We start from the raw sequence: 24,068 nt of genomic DNA, 5'->3' as shown, positions 1-24,068 counted from the left end.
AGAGTGAACTTTTAAAATAAACCCATTTTTGAGTATGTAAACACACACTCAAAATAACCTGGAAAATACTTAACATCTGAAGAATTTTCTATGCCGGGACATCTCTGAAATAGCCAAATGGAAACATATCAAAGTTCACACACTAGAAAACACATCTGGGCTGAATGTAAGCATGAGAAATTTTAGCCCAAAGAGTAAAATAATGTTTGAAATAACACTAGGGAAAAGGTCTTAGAATAAAATTGGAAAAGGGCCTTCCATAAAAAAATAAGTCTTTGTATCTACTCAAAGTTAGCTTTCAGCTAGATGCTCTTTGTTTAAGGTAATCACATGGGAAGCAAGATCCTCAGATGGTGTAAATCAGCGGATTTCAATGATACTGTGCAGACCTACACTAGCTGAGAATCTATCTTAAGAATTTCTAGCTGATGCTTTCAAGTGAGCTGTACCCACTAGAAACACTAAAGAAAACAGATTTTTATGCCTGCCTTATTATCTGGCTTTGCTTATGCACTGATGCAGCGTCCATGCTGAAATCCCTCCTGGCAAAAATATGTGTCCTATTTTTTGGCTGTGGACATCTGATCGCCCTAAAGGTAGATCACACCTACTGTGCTGCTAAATATACTAAGTACCTTCTTCCAAACATTCTATTATTTTTCACATAAAGTCAAAGTTTATTGGTAACACAGCAGGTGCAGTAAAGGCCAAGATAAAGGGTCAATCTAAAACACCCTCTGGCTTCTATACTGTAGTCATTTTTTAATCTAAGCCAAACAGTTCTGCATTTGGGGCCTTTTCAGATTGAAGGAAGCTGAAATAAATATTTTGTTCTCTTCTGATTGTTGGAGCATTTATGTAGGTCGAAGGGAGCCAATGTTCAAAAGTGTGGCTTGTCAAAATGCTTGTTATGGGAGCTTGAGATGTGTCACCTGAAATTATCCCACAGATTGTTTGTGATTGTAGGGTGATGCCTCATCCCCAGCTACTTAGGTCTGACCCAGTTTGAAGGGTAATGTTTTTCTCATCCTACCAGCCAGCTTGCACCTCCACTGCCAAATTTGCCTGCAGAAGAAGCCTGAAAAATATGAGACTGCCTCAGGGACATCTTTGTTTTTAACTTACATAAATTCACTGCGTGTCAAAGATGCTTGATTAACATCTCTATATCTTGATTCTTTTCTTTAGCCATGCAGACGTTTCAGCAGGAGCAGAGGCAATGGAAAGCTTCTCCCCAGTACCTGGTCAATGTCCTTCAGTTCTAAGACCACCAATCATGGCACTAATGCAACCGTGGTGGTAGTTCTGTGACCTGGACCTGTCCACTGAAATGGGTCTGAGGTTACCTACTCGTTTCACATAGGCCATTGAACTCGTTATCTGATATGTACTTTTGGGTGGGATTTTCCAAAGCACCCTGAATTATAAACACAAGTTCCACAGAAAGTCACTGTTGAACACTGTAGATTCAAATTCAGGATCTGAAGGCAACAGACATGGGTTTGATTCTGAGCTGCATGTGGAAAGTGAGCACTGCCACTTCAGTGGGTAATTCTAGTGTAGCCGAGTAAGTTACACCATGCTGAATCTTCAGTAGTTTCTTACACCAGAAATACACAAGGGTATACAGGAGCATCTCTGGGTAACTGGAAGAGCCAAGGCTATGAGCCTTGCACTCACACACCCATCCCCATCAGTTTGTTCCCTTCTTTCATCTTTGCAGTGATGGAAAAAGGAAATCTCTGTATCATATTACCAATGTGCTGGGTAAGCCAAACCCTGATCTCTTATATTCATGATTCAGCCAAGGGTGTGTTGGGGGTGGGACATTCTAGGGTTACAACCAAGGGCTCCCACACTGGTACCACAGCCCCCTCCAACCCAGTGGTGACTGTACTTCTTCAACAAATTCCCTGCATGATTCTCATAGGCGGAAATGGAAACCACTGTTTGTACTGCCAGTGGGCCAAACTCAGCTTTCAGTAGGCGTTGCATGCTTGATAGGCCAGAATACGATTATGTTCTTAACCAAGCAAAGGCAGCAGAGTTCCTGATTACTATCTACCTCTCCTTGTACATTACTAATATTCAGCTAGACAGGAAAAGGAGGTGCTTCTTGCTTCTGACACAAAATACTCAAGCTTTCATTTGTTGGTAAAGAAACCCCAGCTTCAAACTCTCCCATTGTCTCTGGCCCAATTAGTGGGATTGTAATCCAGTCTCATTCAGGCCACCAGAATCTCTAAAACCAGGCCTGATTTAGAATAAGGTGACCAGTCCCCTGTCTCTGAAGGCAAAAATCTTTTTCAGGATTGAAAGAGGGCCCACTAGGTGGCTCTCCAGATCAGGCTGTTAGAAGGGAACTCTGGTCTTGTAAGCATACACATTCCTCCAGCTATGCTCCCTGAGAGGCTGGAGCCTTTCTATCACTGCAGAGCCATAGAAATAGGCTGGGCTGCAGAAAAAGGCAGCTGTTTTCCCTACATGAGGTGGGACCCCTTAATAGATTTGCATCGCTGGAGGGCTTCCCATTTAGTGTTTCCCTCCTCACCGCTCCCAATTTGTGTGTTTATCCTCTTCACAGCTGCTGGGTCTGCTTGTTACCCCTTCTTCCCTAGCTCCCACCTTCCAATACAACTCATGACCTGGGATGAGGGAGGAGAAAACAGGCAGTTCGTGAAGCCAAGCAGAGAGGTTTTCTGGACTGCAAGAACAGAAAAGGTTCATGATGGGCTCTCTTGCCCTCATTTCTGACACTGCCCAAGGCTGCTGGTCCCCAGGCTAGCCACATCTGTAGTTAATGCCTGCTCCATTGGCTTAGAGAATGATCTACATTACGTCGACAGAAAAAACCACGAGAGTCCTGTAGCACTTTAAAGACTAACAAATTTAATTTCTGCAGGCATAAGCTTTCGTGGGCTGCAACCCACTTCATCAGATGCAAGAAACAAATCAGATAGGGGGTATATATATACATCCAAGGGTAAGGAACAACAATGGGGAGGGTAAGTGTTAGCAAAATCCGTTCAGTTAGAGTAGATGAGACCTATTCACAACCGTTGATTAGTAGGTGAGAATGTGTGAACAGTGACAATTACTTCTTGTAATGAGATAACCATTCCAAGACCCTATTCAGACCCAGTCTGATTGTATCAAGTTTGTATGAGTTCCACTGGCAGAATTTTGGCTGGGTAACTCAGAGAAAATGTGCTTGGGATTAACATCTCTTCCACACTCTCCTTTTGCGCTTGTGTTAGAAAAACAGGTACTGGGAAGATTTCTTTACCTTCCCCAACCCAGAAACTTGAAGGGATATTCCTGACACAGCACTGCAGCAAATAACACCACTTGCCCCACTGCCAACTCCCTCCTAACACTAGGCCACGACTCAGGAATATTCTCTGGTTCTCAGATTGTATTAACTTTTCCCTAGGGAAATAAACAATATGGAAATATTCATGGCTTTTGAACTACAGTGGAAACCCCATTAAACAGCTATGTTGCATCACCCAAATGGCAATCCTGTAGCAGGTCTATTCCGAAAGTGGGGATTCATTTCAGAAGGCTCTGCACTCATATGAGACATATTTTGGACAAGATGTCACCTAGATATTAGAGAGAACATTCAGGCCTGGAACCTCAGCTCTGGCACAGCACAACTGAGGTGGGCAGGGAGGCAAAGGTGGCTCTAACCCATCTCCTCTGATCCTGGAGCAGGCTGAGGGTCTCAAGCATAAGTTAGAGCTGCCACAGGGCTGCTCTAATTTATACCAGGTGAACAGTCCAGCATTGATGGAGCACAATCCCGTTCTGGAGTATCCCATATGCAGAGGAATCCCAAGATACCTCTTTAATAATCATAATACTTAACGCATCAGAAGAACTCAAAGCGCTTTATCAAGGAGGTCAGTGTCATTAGCTGATACTGGTTCCTAGCTTTAGGAATCTCCAGCTGCCCAAAGTGAAATCCACACATCTATTCCTATCTGAATGTACATCATTACCACAGAGCGGACTGAGTTGCAACAGCCCCTTCAAAGAACCTCGTTTAACACAAAGACAGCAGACTGCAGAACTGCTCACATGACCTTCATGCCTTTTTAAGCAATATTCATTTGGAAGGGCAATAACTATAGGCCAGCACTTTGCAAATATCTAACTTCTCTAGGGCTTAAACAAACAAGCAAGTATTTTCACTTCCATATATAGAACCTTAAGATTCTCCAGACTGGATGGGGAGGAAACCATGGGTTTTTCAATTCAGATACCTGCCTCTCCTAGTGCCCATCTTTAAAAAAAGGGAAGGAGGAGGATCCGGGGAACTACAGCCCAATCAGCCTCACCTCAGTCCCTGGAAAAATCATGAAGCAGATCCTCAAGGAGTCCATTTAGAAGCACTCGAAGGAGTGGAAGGTGATCAGGAACAGTCAGCATGGATTCACCAAAGGCAAGTCATGCATTAGCAACCTGATTGCCTTCTATGATGAGATGACTGGCTCTGTGGATGTGGGGAAAGCAGTGGCCATGATATACCTTAACTTTAGCAAAGCTTTTGATACTGTCTCCCACAGTATTCTTGACAGCAAGTTAAAGAAGTATGGATAGGATGAATGGACTATAAGGCTCAATGGCTCAATGTCTAGTTGCAGCTGGAATCAAGCGGAGTGCCCCAGGGGTCAGTCCTGAGGTTGGTTTTATTCAACATCTTCATTAATGATCTGGATGATGGGATAGATTGCACCCTCAGCAACTTTGCAGATGACACTAAGCTGGGGGGAGTGCTAGATACGCTGGAGGGTAGGGATAGCATACAGAGTGACCTAGACAAATTGGAGGATTGGGCCAAAAGAAATCCGAAGAGGTTCTACAAGGACAAGTGCAGAGTCCTGCACTTAGGACAGAAGAATCCCATGCACTGCTACAGACTGGGGACCAACTGGCTAAGCAGCAGTTCTGCAGAAAAGGACCTGGTTACAGTAGACAAGAAGCTGGATATGAGTCAACAGTGTGCCCTTGTTGCCAAGAAGACTAATGGGATATTCGACTGCATTAATAGTAGCGTTGCCAGCAGATCGAAAGAAGTGCTTATTCCCCTGTATTCGGCACTGGTGATTACTGTGTACAGTTTTGGGCCCCTCACTAGAGGAAGGATGTGGACAAATTGGAGAGAGTCCAGTGGAGGGCAACGAAAATGATTAGGGGGCTGGGCACATAACTCATGAGGAGAGGCTGAGGAAACTGGGTTTATTTAGTCTGCAGAGGAGAAGTAAGTCTTCAGTAAATCTTTAAACCATTATTTGAGGACTTCAGTAACTGAGTCATAGGTTAGGGGTCTAATTACAGGAGTGGGTGGGTGAGGTTCTGTGGCCTGTGTTGTGCAGGAGGTCAGACAAGATGATCATAATGGTCCCTTCTGACCTTAAAATCTATGAGTCTATAGAAGTGAGGGGGGATTTGATAGCAACCTTCAACTACCTGAAGTGGGGTTCCAAAGAGGATGGAGTAGGCTGTTCTCAGTGATGTCAGATGACAGAACAAGGAGCAATGGTCTCATGTTGCAGTGGGGAACATTTAGGTTGGATATTAGGCAAAACTGTTCCACTAGGAGGGTGGTGAAGCACTGGGATGGGTTACCTAGGGAGGTGGTGGAATCTCCATCCTTAGAGATTTTTAAGGCCCGGCTTGACAAAGCCCTGGCTGGGATGATTTAGTTGGGGTTGGTCCGGCTTTGAGCAGAGTGGGTTGGATAGATGACCTCCTAAGGTCCCTTTCAACCCTAATCTTCTGTGATTCCTCAGTCTGTAACAGCCTGAATCTGCTTTATCATTGGCTCTGCAAATGCCTATAGCTTGGGTTAAGTTTAAATCAGCTTCCTGCAGCAATTTGCACCACCTGTGGTCATTCTATTTTCCACATACAAGCCTGTCTTTCATTAAAGGTGGACATAGCTCCCTAATTAACATATTTGAACTTCAAGTCTGTCGTGAATGGAGCAGAAAGTTCATATATTGCCTTATATTATGAATAAAAAAATTGAATTGTTCATCATAAGTACATTTTTATCTACAGTTCCAACACCTCCCAAAGTTATCCATAATCTTGGCAAAATGTTCTTTATCCTCTACTTCCCCACCTTTAAATGTATTGGTATAGAAAGAGACACCAGATGACACTGTCACACACAGTCTTGCACATTCCTTTTCACAGAGAACATCAGTGTACAGTCTTTAAAGAAATACTACATTGTTGTTCGCTTATGATGTGGGCCCCTTAAGGGAAGCTGTGGCAAACATCAAGAGTGTTTGCTCTCTGCCTTAATTCTCCAGCTAGGTTCAGTTCTTCAGTGGGACAGAATTGTTTCCTGGGCATTGGTGCTGAGATTGAGCTATCTGAATGAAGGATTTGCCTGCATGTTGTTTGTGACACCTGTGTTCCAGGACTGGTGTATATTGTGTAAATAAACAAGTTACACTAAGGAAGTACACAGACTCCATGTCACTGATTTCTCCTCTAATGGGAAACTGAAGCCTCGAAATCCGCTCCCACTCGGCAGAGAGGCGACAGTACCTGTCACCTCGCTGGGGTCAACTCATGGAGACATATCGTTACCTGTACAATGGCCCCCATGATAATGAGAATTTCCAAGTGTGGGTTACAAGGACACTATTCTCCTGCAGCATTTCCTTTCAATTTGTGCTGCAAAAGCAATTTCTCCTTCTGTGGTTCAATATAACTTCTGACATCATGTAACGTTTAGCAAGCACTCAGGAGGCAGGCTCGCTAAAGGGAGAAAGTGCCGACGCTCTTATTAACTACAGAAGCACTCAGATCAGCCTGACTGCTCAGATTTCTCAAAACATCATTGCTCATACTGGCCGCGCCTAGTAGCTTCACACATGCACTTGCACGGTCATTCTAGTCATCATCTCATTAGGAAAGACACTTCCCCATGCTAGTCACGTGATACTTAGCAGTACAGCAGCACTCTGCACAGTGCTGTCCTGCCACTGTTAGTCAGTGTGCAAGTTGCGTGGGGCTGTGGCCACATCCAGGTGCACCCTGTCTAGGGCATGGAGCACTGCCAGCATCACTAAACTGAAAGGAAATTCCAGCACAAATTTGTCCGTTTCTTCCTTTTGGTTCCTATCAGTAACTAGACTTTGGAACAAAGCAATACGTTTACTTGGTCTGCTGGTTCCTGAGCATACAGGTCTTCTAGCAGAAACTAACAGAGACCATTTGAAGGATTCTATTGGAGTCTACTGGACAAGTGTAACACACTAGATCTGGCTAGCAGTCTCTCTGTCTTGCATTTCTCAGCACTTTGCATCCAGATTTAATCTCCTTGTGCCCTCTTCACCCCTTTAGCATTCCCATGCAAGATAAGACAAATGGGCTAAGGGGTTTGGTATTTCAACATAATATTAATGTGGAGGTGTACCCTCTTAACTTGGTAATAACTGCATTCTGGACTAACTACCATCACAGTCTTCATCCTCAAAGTTTATTTACTTCAGGACATAGCTATTACCTCTTAAACAGAAAGCATGCTCAAGATGTCATCTAACTAGCTAATCATCTTTTTGAAAATCTGTTTCCTGCTATCAATACAATTGCAGCACTCATTAAGTGAACCGAGCACAATAAAATATATATATATATACACAATAATTGCACGCAAATGAAATTCAAAGCTCATCATGAATGATGGATAATTGTAGAGCAGATTGTTCTCCTCAGAGACTTTTTTATCTGTTATTTTCTGAGAAAGGTTTACACCCTTCAAGGAAATCATATTCTAAGCTCAGGATTCTCTGGTAGGATCTGGCCAGTTTGCACCACTCAGGCAGCACAAAGTGGCCAGGTTATGCCCATAAATGATTGGTAGAGAATTTGCCTTGTGAAGAGAAACTCTCAGCTGGTATAAAATTGGTGGAGGCTCTTCCTGCACCAGGTGCCACCCCCCTTCTCGGTGCAAGGAGCAAGCCAGAGGCACGTCAGGGATGTGATGGAGCTGAGCGCTGCTACAGTGATCCAAAAGTCCTTAGGTATGTAGGCTGCCCTAAGTGACACCGGGGCCAGACCAAGAAGCCGAAAGTGTCTTCTTGGCAGGTCTTCCACACCCACCACTGCAAAGAGCAAAGCTTAATTTAGGGCCTAATCCAAACCTCACTGAAGTCAATGGATAGACTCTCACTGACATCAATGGGCTGAATTTTCAAGTGGTTTCCGCATGCCTACAAATGATTTCATGGTGCCAATGTGGGAACCCCTATTTTGCACCCGCAATTGCATATATAAATTGAGCAGCCAGTTGTGCATACAACAGTGGGCATGCAAACCTGGAAGTGGGGTCCAATAAGATTTAATACAGACATCTCCCATTAATCCACATTGAATATTCAAACATAAAATCCTTTCTCTCTCTGGTAAAAGAAATGTTGGCAGAGAGTCATTTTTCTTCCAAATTGAAACTGTTTGAAAGTACATTCAGTACATTGGAACAGTTTTCTTGAGGTGTCGTGTGTGATGTAACATTTATGCTTCTTTATTGGTTTGGTGTATCAAAAATGTCTTCCTCTAACATACCTATTTTAATCACGTCGATTTTGTATTGCTTTTTACTTATTTATCTTCTCCTGGAAGTTGTTTCCATTTATCAAAGATGAATATGTAAACTCTTCACTATGGTTTGGCCTGAAGAAAAATCTCTGTCTTTACCTAGAGTGTTATAAAGTAGGCACCACTCTGCGTGTGTGGATAAAGCTCTTATTGAGAAAAAGCTAAGGCAGAGAGATGAGTATTGTATGTAGTTCTGAATGAAGAACAGACCCACTGACAGCAATTGTGGGCCAGGGGCAGAGCAGTCCATGGCCCCCCTAGAAAGGGATGCCTAAGGTCTGAGTGGGCTTCTGCTGGAAGTTTTTACTTATTTATTATGTGCCATGCTGGTTCCTGGGCAGCTGAGGAGGTGGTATCTGCTACTCAGCTTCCCGGGTCCCTTGGACTCCCCAGGGAGATTACTGATGAACCTGGGAAGCTAAGTAGCAAATCCTACCTCCTGGGAACCTGCATGGTGCATAATAAATAAGCTTGGCTCAAGGGAGGGCAAAGAGCGCAAATGACAGAGGCCTCGGGGGAAGGGCTGTGTGGAGGAGAGGAGGATACGAATCTATCCTCCCATCCACCCGGGGCCCTTTTAAATCTCTGGGCCCCTGGGCAATTGTCCCCCTTCCCCCAGTCTCCCATTGACCAGCCTGATGAAGATAGGTTGTTCCCCACTATGCCTTTCTTTGACCCTGTTCCGGTCTACTTTACAGTAATCTGAATGAATGACCCCGATTGCCTTAGAGACGAGCTTTTTAAATTTGAGTTTTTGGGGGGTGGGATGACGGGCTATATAAACCCCACACTAGCATAGAAGGGGTTAAGGAGTTGCTTTGGCCTGTCCCTATGCAGCTGCAAATCAAGCTAGGACTCGAGCAGGAGTTAAGCGGGAGGGAACTCCTCTCAGACTGGGACAACCCTGGGAAACAAACAGACTATTGAGCCTTTCCAGCTCTGAAGAGAGGACTGATGGCCTGCAGCACCCTCGGCCCTTGCAGAAGGAGAGTGCAGGACCCGAACTGAAGAGGAAACAGGACTGATATTTACACTGGAACCCCGTGGGATCCTGAAGTGCCTGTGAGACTCCCAGCCCCCTCGGATGTCAGAGAGGCCCATATCCTGAAGGGAGCTGCTGAAAGAATTTATTTTCCTGTCTTTTGTTTAGCCCTATTTACTGCCTGTGGGCTGCTTGGTGGTTTTGCCTAGGATCCCGAGAGGGGAGCAGATGCCACAGGCCTTGGCTGGAGGGTTGAGCACCAGACCGCTGGAAAGATATCCCACAACACCTGCTAAGATTGGGGATAATTAGACTCATATGTGTGTGCTCCCTCCAGTAGCTCCTGGAGGGGGTGCTGTTCCCCGGACACCTTCGTGACAGGTGGGTGTGGGTGTGGATTTTTATCATATTACAAACATAATACAAATATTAAGGCAGTTTGTGACACTTCCCAATAAGAGGTCAAACTAGGGAGGGTGGTCATTAAAACAGGACAATTAAAAGGAGCCAGTGAAATGCTAAGAAAAGGACCATGAGGCAGGAAAGGAAGAATTTGCTCTACCCAGCCACAGGGTCAGGAAGAAAGGAGGAAATGGGAAACAAGGGACTATATACAACTGCCAAGAGACTTTGCAAGTTAAGGATTGTTTGCTTCTTCCTCCTGGCTAGAGCAAGGGTAAGCTCTCTCTTGCTTGCTGGGTTTTCTTGGATCAGGCTGCAGAAAGACTCAGTTCTGACTCCCTGTACATTTAAAAGGGCAGAGAAATGTTCTGCAGAGAAATGTATGCATCTGATTCTGGAAGGATGAATTTTTCCTTGTCATTTTCCCTTCATTTCTATTGCCTGCAGCTTCAGTTTGGTCCACACTTGCCCAGAGCTGTTTTCCTGTGTTTGCAGCAATAAAGAAATGACAAATGACCTGTTACATATTATTGTCTGTATTTGTTCTCCACTGCTAGTGTAATTATATGGGATTAGTCAGAGGATGCAAAAAGACAGCACTAGTTTACTGCATAAGGCGCCCCTGATTTCTCATTTACTATGAGATCAGGAATGTTGCACCAGCTGAGTGCTGTGACTGACTGAAGATCCAATTCCAACGTCTGAATTTATTGTCACACAAGTTGTTGTCTCACTGCAGGACTCCTTCACTCCCTGCTCTGAGCCTGCAAAGAACTGCTACGTTGCTTTTCTCACCCCTTCACAGGAGGTGAAGGCTATCCTGTGATGGGACAAGAGGAAAGAATTTGGGTGGTGACTCTCTCCAGCCAGTCTTCCTCAAGGCTGCAGCCTCACCAGTGAGAAAAAATGGGTGGAGGACTAGCCTGGGAACTCTCAACATGGACTGTAGGCTCTGAAATGAGTTAAGAGGATTGGACTCACGCCTCCTCATGGCCATTTTCACTGGTATGGAGACGGTGCAATGGGCCAGAAGGGGATGGGGTTGGCCCGTGCCTTCAGCCTGCCCTGATCTTCACAAGCCAAAGAAGTATTTTCAAAGCTGGCATGAGAGAATAGGACAGCAAAGGGACCATGACCCAGGTTGGGAGAATCAAGGAGTCCGCACAGAGGTGACATCCTTCAGGGCAGAGCGGCTAGCTAAGGCCTTTACTCATTTGCCGCAGCATTTGCTATTTGTGACGGGGTGCACACAGTGGTGAGAAGATAAAAGGCTTTTTATTTAAGGTGCTGACAGACACTTCAGGAGAAAATGAGAAAAAAGAGCTATTAAAGGCAAAAATGCACTGTTGTTCTCTCCCCCTCCCCCCTTTCGAATTATATGGGGCAAACTTTCACAAGCCAAGTACTTGTCAGCTAGGGTCCAATAGTACAATCTAGAGCCAGCCACAATGTAGGCAGATACTGGGAAAGCTTTCTCTACTGTGCACTGACAAAGCACTCCAGTCCTGAACTTCAGCACCCTGCCAGAGATGTCTGGGTCCCGGGCCCCACACTTCTATCAATGCACCTAATGCATGGTGTTCCACATTCCTGAGTCCAGTCCTATGCCTCTCTTGACCTGATAAACATCCACTAAACTCATGAATAGGTTAAGCCCACTAATTGTATTTACTTCACATCTAGGTGTGATGTGAACCTGCCTCCCCAGAAAAGGTGAAAGGCAGGTGTACTAATTCACTATGGCTTCTATCCTACAAATACAGCCTTTTAAAAAGGTTCAATACTGATGTAGAAGGCAGAGTTTTTACAACCGAGAGCAACTAAGTAATGGTAATAATACCACTTAGCAACTACATTTCCAAAGCATCTTTTTAACACTAAACCACTAAACCCTTGCAATACCTCTCTGAGGAGTACAAGTACCACCATTTTACAAGTAGGTAAACTGAGGCAGAGAGGTAGCATGACTTGCCCAAGGCGACCGAAGACATCAGTGTCACAGCAGGACCTAGAATTTGGGAGGGGCTGGCTCCCAGTCCTGTGCTGCCTCTCCCTAGAGAGCTCCTGTCCACATCTGGGAGGAAGCTTTCAGTTTCCATGTTTAGCTTGTGTGAACAGTTAAACTATGTGTAAGCGAGGGAATGGTCCCGCTAGTGTGAGGAACTTTCCTGGCTCATACACTACCCGGGAGGAGTTGGCTAGCAAAAGGATCTGAGTCCTTGCCCCCACTCCCTTTACCCAGAGGCCTGCCTGGCCTAGAGGATCCCTCCCACTCTTCTGCGTGGCCCAGGGCTCCCGGGGAGCTTGACCCCCAATCTTGTCATGGTCACTTCGGGCAGGGGCGAGGGTGTCTGCACTCCTGGATACTCTCTCTGCACTGGAGGCTTCCCTGCCCCACTGATCATTGCATACAGTTCAAAGCAATACAATTTATTAAACAGTAATCAGTTTTTAAAAAGAAGGAAAAATGAGAAAGGTTAAAGGAAAACACCTAACGCCGGCCCTTGGGCACAGAGACACCACACACAGCACCTCTGGGACATAAGGGACATTCACAGTCTGTTTCTCACACGTCACAGGCCTCCTGCCCAGTCCCTGACTGCGCTGCAGGGATGCCGTGGGTCGGACACTTGCTCTGGCGGTGTCCACACGCCCGCAGGCTCTAGGTGGCAGGGCCCTTCTCCCCAACATGGGCTCCCCATCGGGGTCACGATCCCCCTCCCAGTGTGGCCTGTGAGGCGCTTGGCTGGTGGCATCTCCCTGTGCTGGGCCCTTTCCCAGGGCCCCCTCGCACTGCCCAGCTGCTCACCGCACCCAGTTCCAGACGGCTCCAGCTCCACTCTTTCTCAGCATGGCCGCTGCTCTGCCTCCAGTTCACCTCCCTAGGCAGCTTCTCTGGCCCTTCTGACTGCTGCTGCTCTGGCTCTGCTCCCAGCACAGCTCTGCTCCCTGGGCAGCTTTTCTGGCTCAAGCTGCTATGGCTTTGGATGCTGCTGTCTCCTTAGCTCAGCTCGCTCTGCATAGGCAGCTCCAGCTCACACTGAGGATGGGACCCCGGCCTCCTGGCTCCCTTATTTGCCTGTCCGTCCCATCAATCAGGCTGACCTGGAGTGTTGGCCTCTCCCCACAGGCCCTGGGGTCTGTCAGCCTCAGGATCCTGATTTCTCATCGACCCTTCCCCTGTCCTTTGGTACTGAGAGATGTCAAACAAAAAACCCCATTAAGTTTCAGTAAGGAGCCAACATATATATGTACAAAATGGATTTCAGCTCTGACTATGAATGTTTCCATGCCTCCCCGATGTCTCTGCTCCTCATGGGGTGTCCTGAGATGCAAAACTGAGACCTCAGCTATCACAAGTTCAGCCTATTCAAGAGAGAGAGAGAAGCCATTCTGGAGCTTTAACAAGCCAGCTGGGATTGGCTAACTGTCTGTGAGGACCTGGAGCTTGGCCATTATTGCCTATGCACAATAATTTCATTGGGCATGCAAGAAGTATCTGGGTCCTCACTGGGCAAGCAGATTTCTGGGCTGATATTTTTTTCTTTTCATTCTCTTCCTCCTCCTTTTCCAGCTAGAATGTAGGATGTCAGTGAGGAATTAGAACTGTGGTACACGGAGAGTTGGCTTGCTCTGAAGAGAGATGTTTTGTTTGGCTTTGCATTAACCTTGTATAGTTAGGGATGTATGTGCATGGGTGCTAACATACTCATTCCCATGTTTGCGTAATCATCACAAGGGGCTGCAGTGTTCCCTTCTCTCCTGGGTCTGTGGTGTGAGCAAATGTGTAACTAACAAGACATATATGTGCCTGTCATTACACTGATTGCTTTCCCTTTCTCTGACCCTTTGACTGTCTTTGTCCTTTTGGACTGTACATCCCTTTGGGGCAGGCACTCTTTTGCTCCTCTGTGTTGACCTGGAGGGATCATTTTGAACGGTGAGATGATAACAGAGTGTGTAGTCATTCAGGCTGTGATCTCTTGTCTGAATGAATCTGCCAGCAACACAGTTCCAACAGTGCTTTGTGCAGTGGCCATGCAATCTACAGATGAAAGGTTCTAGGTACCCATTACCAGTCTTCTGAGCCATCCAGTCTGTGGTCCCATCTCCCGGCCATCCCTACTCTCCTGGCTGCATGGCTCAGTGTTAAAGCTGAAATCAGAGCCATTTAAAACTTAGTGGCTGTGATTCCCTGAAAATCGTCCCCTTGGCTTTCATTTACTGGATTTGATTTTCACTTTGAGTTCGGGCTTTGAACAAACCCACAAACTCACTCACAGTCCCAGAGAACAGGGAGTTGCTGCAGCAGGTCAAAACTGAGGAGAATGAGCAAAGCTAGGGGGTGGAGTGGGAATAGCACCTTCCTACATTACACAGTCTGTAGCTCTTGCCATTGCTATCAGCTCTGATTTTCATGAACGTTAACGATTCTTTCACTTCTGGTAGAAAACAATATGTGACAAAGTGTCTGATCCTTCAGCTCTTGCCCAGGGAAAGGGTTCTAATCCCCACATAGGCCATGCCTTCAAATCACTGATTCTGTTAAATGGCACATTTGTGATGACCTCTTGCATTGCTCTGTGCATACAGATTATCCCCCTCCCCTCCATCATGCGTATGACATAGTGAGTAATAGTGAACGAATGGCATTAAGGGTCGGCTGTGGGGGACAGGTGCTTTAAACCGTAGCTCTGAGGAGGTTTCAAAAGTGATCTGAGGATTGGAAGACGCGGCCATGAATTGGCAAGCAAAAGAACAGAAATGAAATACATGTTCAGTGTCACAGAAGAGCTTGGCTCATGATGGCAGAGATCTGACGTCAACCTCCGCACACATATGTGGGGTATGCTGGGGTCAGAATAGCAGAGAGAGAGTGAGATTGCATAGTAGATATGCTGTGGGTGTACAAGGATTGATATAGCCCAGATTAACTGGGTACACACTATTGTACACGATGCTGTATTCACCATAGGCTGTGCTGTATGTAGGAGACATATCTCAACACACCTGTCAGGCAGCCATTCTGGAACAGACTGGCCAGCGCCCTGCTGCCGCTGCAGAAATGAAGCAAGTCCAAGATCCTTATGTGAGGTGCATAGTGGTAGCTGGTCTCTACAAATTACCAGCCCCTAGAGATCCTGTTTCTTCCTCATGTGGCTCAGGGTCAGATCACTGACAGGAGAGAGGCTAGCAAGGGTGCATCAATGGACGTCACTGTAGACGGTGAGTGCAGAGGACATGTCCAAGCTGTACTGAGAACCTGGTAGTTATTCCTTACGCCTTTCCATTTACCAAATAAAAGCTCTTCAGCCTCTTTCTCATCCTGCGCTATTCACGTTTCCTTCTGAAAGGAAGATATAGGGTCCAGTCTTGACTGGCCTTGAAAGCCACCAGGCCCCACGCTGAGCTCAGTTACAATGGCATAGCATCCCTGGAGCCAGTGGAGTCGTTCAGGGTTTACAGAGAGTGGGAGTTAGTCCATCAGTTCTGTTTGGTGTGGGTTATAGGCTGATGATAGCATGATAACACTGTCACATTTATTCAGCTTTCTTTCTAAGCAAATCGAGAAAGACTTTTTTTCAGGGTAGGGCAGGAAAGAAAATTTTAGTAAAGGTAGCTTTTTAGGTGGCTTAGTTTTGGTCTCCATAGGAAATAGCTCAACCATGACGCTCTCTAGACAGTCCCTGGGGAGGAGCCCAGTAATGCACTGGAATAATGAGTGTCTAGCTATGAAAGCATTTCATTATCAGAATTCTCATGCCACGCTGCCCCAGTCAGTTTCAGTTATCATGTGCTTCTGACAAGAAAGGCCACTGTGAGATTATCAAGCCTTTCGAAAGGAAGCAGTTGTATTTCGGCAAGCTAGAGACACACCAGGGTCCTCCCTTCAATTTGGTAAGGACACATCTGCAAGCGTTGCTATGCAAGGGAGGGGCTGCATTTTGTATGGCTGATCAGGGGTCGTGTTAATATAGTCCAGAGGCAGAGCAAATCATTTAGCAGCTTTGAGGAACTCAAGTTCTGTGGTCCTGGAGTCTCCTCTGAAATGTTCAGTTTGAGTTGCCAGACAACTGACTGCCCCATAATATCCCACAGGAAACTAGGGAGGTGGATTCTTCTCCTCTGACCCGCTCCCCAAAACGTCCCTGTTTAGCAACCTCGGTTATGAATAGATGGTATTCGTATCACAGTTTGCTTACACAGCTAGTTTTACAGTAAATGATAGCTTGACCGTCCTATAGCTTGAAGTCCCTGCCACATCCACAAAACTGAAACCGCACAAGCAGTAGCAATGTGACTTTCCCACAGTGTACCCTGCCACCTGCGGGGTAGTTCAGTCTCCGTGGTCAACTCAGCCCTTGCCCTCTCTGCTGAGGTAGCTTAATAGGTCAGTCTAGGAACAGTTCCCTGCTCTGGTGCATGCTTCCGGTGCCACCTCTCTGTATCTCAGTTCCCCAGCTGTAGAACAGGGCTCATATAAGCCTTCCTTTCTCTCACCCTTTGTCTTGTCTATTTAGATGCAAGTTCCTTGTGACAGAGACTGCCTCTAACTAGGTGTATGTACAGTGCTGTGGTATTTATGTCTGGTGCCACTGCTCAGTCAGAGGGAGAACATCCACTCCAAGCTAGTAATGCCTTTGAACTCAGCATATAAGGATACAGCCAGTCTGTTGTCAACCTGCAGTGGAAGGAGTCTGCTCTATGCTTTCTGACCACCTGCTACTGGCAAAAACAATGCAGCCAATGCGGCCAAAATTCAGCACAAAGCAGATGACTTCCTCACATCTGGAGGTTTATGCATGAAGCTTTCCTGAAGCCATAATGTTCCTTTTAAAAGTCTGCAGCCAGAGGGCTGAGACCCATTAAAAAGAAAGGTTTCCTCCTGCCAGGCTTCTCCTGCTTTTTTGTGCTAGAGTGTTTGCATGCTAATTGAACACACGCACACACACATCTCCTCTGCCTCTTCTTTCTTATACTCATCTTCCTCCTTCCTGATAAGAACTATCAACAGCTGAGCCTGCCTTCATCCATACCCTCCATGGCAGGGTTTCTCTGCAATCCTGGCAGTGAGAAAAAACCTCTGCTAAGGGATCAGGTTTTAATCATTTCCCGGACTAACACAGCACTTTACAGACTTCTTCCCACCCTCCTTCACCTTGATCTTTTTGCCATCCTCCGACACACTTGGTCACCCCCTTGCTCCCCTTTCACTCCCCCCCCATACTCTCTGTTTAGGCCATTTAGCAATCTAAGTACCTGAGTTGCAGGCACAAGCAGGTTATAAAAATGTGGTCCCACAAGTTGTATTCATTGTGCATTGGTCAGGAATAGACAAATCCTTTAGGCCCAGATCCTCAAAGCTATTTAGGGCCTGACTGCACAAAAGGAGTTAGGTGCCTAAATCCCCAATTTTAGACACCTAAGTACCAGATTCAGGACCAATGCACTGCACAAAACTTCTGCGGCACCCTATAGGTGCCTAAACTTTCACTGGGAGTTAGATACCTAAATACCTTAGAGGAGCTGGACCCTCTTGTTTAAAGCTCTTACTTTTGCATTTAGCGTCCCAACAAGGCCACTGAAGTAAATTCACACTTGGCTAACTGTTAGCAAGAGAGAAAAGGTGATACTATTTATGCTCATTGCGATTAGTCATTTGACCACTGAATGCTGTCTTACGTTCTTCAATTCAAAATCCTTTCATTTTACTTCTTATTTCAGGGCTTGTCTACACTTACCTCGGAGATTTGGTGGCAGTCGACCGGAGTTATGCAAACTACACAAAAAACTTGAGTAATTCCCGTCAACTTCTGTGCTTCTGTTCTGCGCTCTGTCTTCAATGCGCTGCGCCACTTGAGGAGGTGGTCTTAATACGTCGATTTCTGGATCGACTGAGCAGGTCTTCAGTCAGTCGATCCAGATAAGTCGATCTGATGGCGGCGAATTTGCTGCCATCAGTGAAGACATAGCCTCAGTAAATGTTGATACTTTAGACAACACCTCATCGACCACAGGCAGGACTCCATTACAAGAAGACCCTCAGGTTGTTGACTGCTGTTGTTCCACCCCTCAACCATTACTTGACTGCTAGCAAACTTCTGAGAATGATCAGGAAGGTGACAGCTAGAACACACCTGCTGTGCTACTGAAAGTGCTCAGCACATCCTAAGATTTCTTTGTCTTATCTTCAGTGGATCAACAGCAGAAGGTAGCTGAGGACAGAAAGTGAAAGGACTATTCTGATATTTGAAGGGCCACTCGTCAAGATAATTGTATTTTTAAAATTTCTTACCTGTATGTTCGGTAACAGTTTTAGATGATAAAAACTGAATGACTTTTTAAATCTTTGTTACTTTTCTTTACTTTTTGATTTTTCACTCAGTTGAAACTAGTCTGGTCAGTGTTGCTCTTTGTTTATTTTTACTTTTCTAAAGGTAGGTTTTAAGGTGTACGTTTGCCAAGGAATCCACTGATTTTTGGGTGCCTGACTTGAGACACCCAAGCTCTGTCTCAAACTGGGCACTCAAAATTAGTGGACACTTTCGAAAACTTAGGTCTAAGTGATTAGTGTTGGAGTAGATATGCAAATGAGATGTTGGAACAGTATTAAGTGACTACACTGATGTCTCTGAGCATGCCTGGTGAGAAGGAGAGGTTTTCAGAAGTCTAAACTGATTGAACTCATTGCTCAGTGTAGACGATTGTAAGTGCTCTGACTTCTCTCCAATCTATTTACTTTCTGAATGTTTCCTAAACATTACAAATTGCACTTCCCGGCTCTCATGTCCTATCACAATGTCATAGTGTTTGGATTCACTACACTGCAGGGGAGTGTTTACGTTCTACAATGATTCTGAATTTCCTTTACATTTAAAAAAAATAATCATGAATATAATTTATTTTCATGTTGGGGTTCATAAACTTTTCATTGGAAGTCTAAACTACAGCTCTCTTTACACTTCAGTGAGCCTTGTGTAGATTAAATAGATTCAGCAGAAGATGTTGTGATTAAAGTGTGTGGGGATGCTCATAGCTCCAAGGGCTCACCTACCCCTGGGGAGCAGAAGAACCTTTCCCTAAATAAGCAGATTCAGAAATGATTCATGTTTGGAAGATTATTTGAGCAGAATATGTCCACACAATGAACACCTATTATTCAAAAATAGCTGATCGCTTTTATGCTGCTCATTGCTACTAACACCACGCCCCCTTCAAACCCCATCCCTTTTAGTCTCTCTCCCATTTGTCAGGGGAGGAAGTGAGTTAAGCCCCGCCTCCTCCATCCTGACATAAGTAGACACATCAGCTTAAAACACACAACATGATTCCTTTTATTTAATTATTTAATCAGTTTACATTCCACAATTGACAGTTTACTTATTTATTTTTAATTGTCCATGAACAAGTTGTTTAATTAATAACCAGACAAGATTTTAATTGATGGGAATACAGTATTTTCTGCCAATTGAAAAACAGAAAATTGCAAGATGCAGCCAGGTTTTCGGCAAAGTCCTGCAACGCTCTCTGCGTCCTTTGTCATTCCAAAATTACAGGAACTTGGCAATTCTCCTTTTCATTTCCCACCCGCAACCCCGCCCTTAAAATTAACGTCTCAGACCCCGATCCTGCAAACACCGATACTCATGCGTACGTGTTTACAGAATCAGGGCCTTAGACTAGAACAATAGATTTTTTTTTAAAACTAGCTCCGCTCATCTTTTCTGTAATTATTTACGAGAAGGAACGGACAGTACAATAGATTTGGTAAAATGTAGCATTAATTGTAAAATGAAACAACACGTTTATTCACATCATATCAGAACAACCTAACATAATAGTTATTTATTCATTTTATTTTTAGCACCAATGAGCCACAGGACCCACTTTGCCTCTGGCGACAGCACAGAAGTAAGAACCATGCAGGACACGCCATCCTTGTTTACCTCCAACTGGTCGGATTTCACTATGTAAAGAAAACCAAACTGTATGGCGATTGGCTGAGTGAATGATTGTATCTGAAGTCCCACATGGCTGGGTTGCTTCATACCAGGTTAACTGCACATATAGTTCAAATGTATTTGACAATGCTTGAAACATCATAAAAAATGGACATATCTTCTTGATGTGTAAAATATGCTGTGGGTTAGTGTATTTTAATGTAGGTCCTGGTCTAGCAAAGAATTGAAGCACATGCGTAGTCCCATCAATGGGATTCACGTGCTTAAAATTAGGTAGGTGCTGAAGTGCTTTGCTGGATCAGGGCCTTACAGGGAATGGTAGTGATGAGAGCACAGAACTGGGAGCCAGGAAATCCTGAGCTCTAATCCCAGAGTTCACGCTGACGCCCTGGGTAGATCAGGACAAATCCCTTGTGGTCTGGATTTGCAGAAGTGTGGAGCACATAAAATGCCAATTGCAGTCAATAGGAGTTGTGGGGGTGCAGTACTACTGAAAGTCAGGCCATTACACGCTCTGCCTCAATCTCCCATCTGTAAAATGAGTATAACAACACTTACAGGCCTCACACAGGTATGGTGTGGACTTATTAATATTTGTAAAGCACTCTGAAGAGGAAAAATGCTACGTATCAATACATTCCTTTTGATATGTTTGAATAATATGCCATTTTAGATCTTTTAAGTCCAGCCTTGATTCATAGTGTATAAATTCATTGTCACCTATATTTTAATTATGTGTGCACTGCATTTATATGAAGCTTAGCATTGCCTGTTTAAACCTCTGACCGACCCACAGTGTCTACAAGACCAATGTCTTGTACCAGCCTCTTGTATCATTTTACTTGACAATGTCATAAGAAAGGTGCTGACGTATATCAGTTCACAGGCATTTGACTGATTTGTTATGCCAAGCATCTCAAGTTGTTAGTGGCAGTGGTGGGTGATGGCAATTGGATCCTAACCAGAGCTTGGAGAGGCTATTTGGGTCATTCCTTCCTTCCTAGCAAAAGGAAGTTTTCTCCTTACAGAAGAGAGAATATGAAGAAGGGGAAAGGGAATGGAATCTTCAGAATAACTTTTGGACAATGGTGCAGCATGTGACTAGGGCAAGTATTAGCTCTGGCAGGAGAACGCCTCCAGGGTAGATGGCCAGAGTGATGCATATATTGTGGATGGATAAGATTAACGTTGTGGGCCTTAGTCCCCACAGTACGTTGCGCAAAATGCTCCCAGCTCTGAATGGAAGCATTGTGCAACTGCTTTGCACTCTATGAGAAGGGGAAAATAGTGCAGTGGGGATCTGCAAAGTTTGGGCTTTTCACTTTTCAGGGCTGCTAGGAGTCTTGTCTCAGTGATGCTTTAACCTTCAGATGGGTGGCACTTCCCCAAGCCCCTGACTTACAGCTGGTACCAAAGTGATATAGTGTTCTCATGGGAGGCTGCCACTCACTCTTGCCACAGGGTCAGAATAATGATTATGGCTTCTATTAGGAGAAGGAATAGTCTTACGAAGGGGAAGCAGAAAGACAACCCAGAATCAAAGCTTCAGGATTTGTGGCTTTGTCTGGATATATCCTGAGGTTACTACTTGGGGAGAAGGGATTTCACTCTTGGCAAGCATATTTCCTGGCAAAAGTCAGTGCACTGGTGAAGAACGCTACAAATGATCAGGTCATGGGGACTGCCACTAGAAACAAAAACAGAAATGAAATGGGGAAAAGGACCACCCTTCTTTAACTTCCCCACAACATATAATGTCACACACACATTGACTTTACATCCTTTTAAAAATGGGGTTTCCTCTGACAGCAAAAGTCTCAAAAACATGCAAACCCTTCATTGAAACCAGTGAGTGCTACAGCTAGAAGAACAACCGCAAAGATTTTAATATCCTAGATCTCCTCCATCCCTGATACAAAGGGAGGAAGAGAGAATACTGATGAGATTTCAAGGATGGATTGAAAAAGTTCCTTAGAGAACTGATGCTGCATCTTTATGTTCAGTTTATGCTCAAATCCCTTCCCCTCCCAAGTTCATTTTTTAATCCTTTATTTCATTTTTACATTTTTACAGACATCTTGGATAGCAAAACAGTCACACACTGCACACGTTGGTATGAAAATGGGACTCATTGGAAAAAAGCTCTTCTCTCTACATGAAACATTTCCACACTCTCATGCACAAGAAGGAAGAGAGAGTGAAAAAGAGAGATCCACATCTGACCCTAAAAAGAGTAAGAAGGGCTTCGCAGGAAGATCAGGATGAAAATGGTGGGGACAGGCGAAGAATTGCAGTAAAGAATGACATTTGATCCCCTAGTAGAACTCAGTTTCAGCTGCCACTTGCCAGCATGAGTTCCCCCCACAGGAGTGCTACAGTATTATTGATCTGCTACAATATGGGTCACTTCAACCCATCTAAGCTTCTCCAACCCCATCTTAACAGTATCTACAACTGCTTTAGTGGTGGGGGTGAAGAAGGGAGGGGAGTAAAGATCACCAAGTCATTGATTGAACTTTAGCAGTGCAGATAGCAGTGACTATGCAGTGCCACTTCAGCTAAAGTTAACCTTATCAGGAGTTTTCAGAACTCGGTTTAATTCTCCCAGCCCCACCCGGTCTGTTGGTCTTATTGATATAAATAAAGTTATTGAAGCATGCAAGAGCACAGGAGTTGCCATACTGGATCAAACAGGTGACCCTTTTTCTCTGTCAATGCCTGATCTCTTTGTTTGATTGATTCTATTGCCATGCAGTGGCAGGAAGCAGTTGAACTGGGATATATCCCCAGGGTCGCTGCATCACTGTCCAAATATTGCCTGATTAAATGTGTAATCTATTCTTCCATTGATTCATGGGCTTTATTTTTTTATGTGAATAGCTCATCCTGTGCACATCAGTGAGAGAACAGATCCCCCCTTACTTTCAACATCCAGCTATGCACAATATCCTGTCTGAACTGTTTGCAATTCCATATATTTAGGATTTGAAAGAAATATTAAGCTGACAGAAATATGCCTTTAAGAGGAATTTTGAAATGTTTGTTTACAGGCAGACGGATGTCCTTTTTCAGGTCATTTTGTGAGTGGAGCAAGAGAGGTATTCATTGAGTGGCTTAGTTAATGACAGACATGTGTTCACTCCCTAGCATAGGTTCACTGGTTTCTAGAGTTGGGATTACGGTGTGGTGTCATTATGAGGAAAGATATGCCTGAAGTAAAAAGACCACATCTTAACACCTCCAGACTTACAAATCTGAATCCAGATCAATATTTTGTGAGTTGAGCCCATCTCTAATTATAGGTTTTATAATCCATTGCTAGAGATGGAGGCAGGCCCTCCCTTTAACACTCAGCTTGCTCTTTTTCTTTTTTTGGGGTGGCTGCCACTGAGTTTCAAATTTAGTTCCAACAGTACTAAAGATAGGCCCTGATTCTGTGAGTGGATCAATGTGTGCCATTGACTTCACTGTGATACCCTGCCCACACACAAGCAGTTGCAGGATCAGGGATTCAATGTGAAACGTATTTTCTAATTTGTTTTGTTTTAAATCTGAGATATATAAGGATTGCAACATAGAAACAGGCCCTGGCCTAAAATTCTATACATCAGTCTAAGGGTATTCCAGGCAATCATGAATATATGGACATTGTTCATAATTTTACATATATACATATATTTACATATATACATGTATATGTGTATCTATCTATGGACCTGATTTACCACTGTGTTACTCTAGCTATACTTCGGCATAACTCCATTGGTTGAAGCTGGAGCAACAGAGTGATGAATCAGTCCCTACTATGGACTCGATACATAAAGCGGGCCCACATGTAAATATAATCCCCATCTGTCACACACACACACACTCTCTCTCTCTCTCTCTCTTAAAGAGCACCCAATCCCAGAGTCTTTTCTCAGGCAAGACTCCCATCGATTTTTGCCTGAGTAAGGGCTGCCAATTCAGGCCCACTTTGGGTATATCTAACAGCTTTGAATTTTACAATGTATGTCACGCTTAGACCTCAAAACCTTTGCAAATAATTTAAGTTGCTACAGCAAAATACTTTCAAAAGTCCCCAGATTTGCTATTTTATA

This window comes from Emydura macquarii, unplaced genomic scaffold (assembly GCF_026122565.2).
Source record: "Emydura macquarii macquarii isolate MOO-44397 ecotype Brisbane River unplaced genomic scaffold, CSIRO-AGI_Emac_v2 contig_3530, whole genome shotgun sequence".
Lineage (NCBI taxonomy): Eukaryota > Metazoa > Chordata > Testudines > Chelidae > Emydura > Emydura macquarii.
This window is presented reverse-complemented; position numbering follows the sequence as displayed.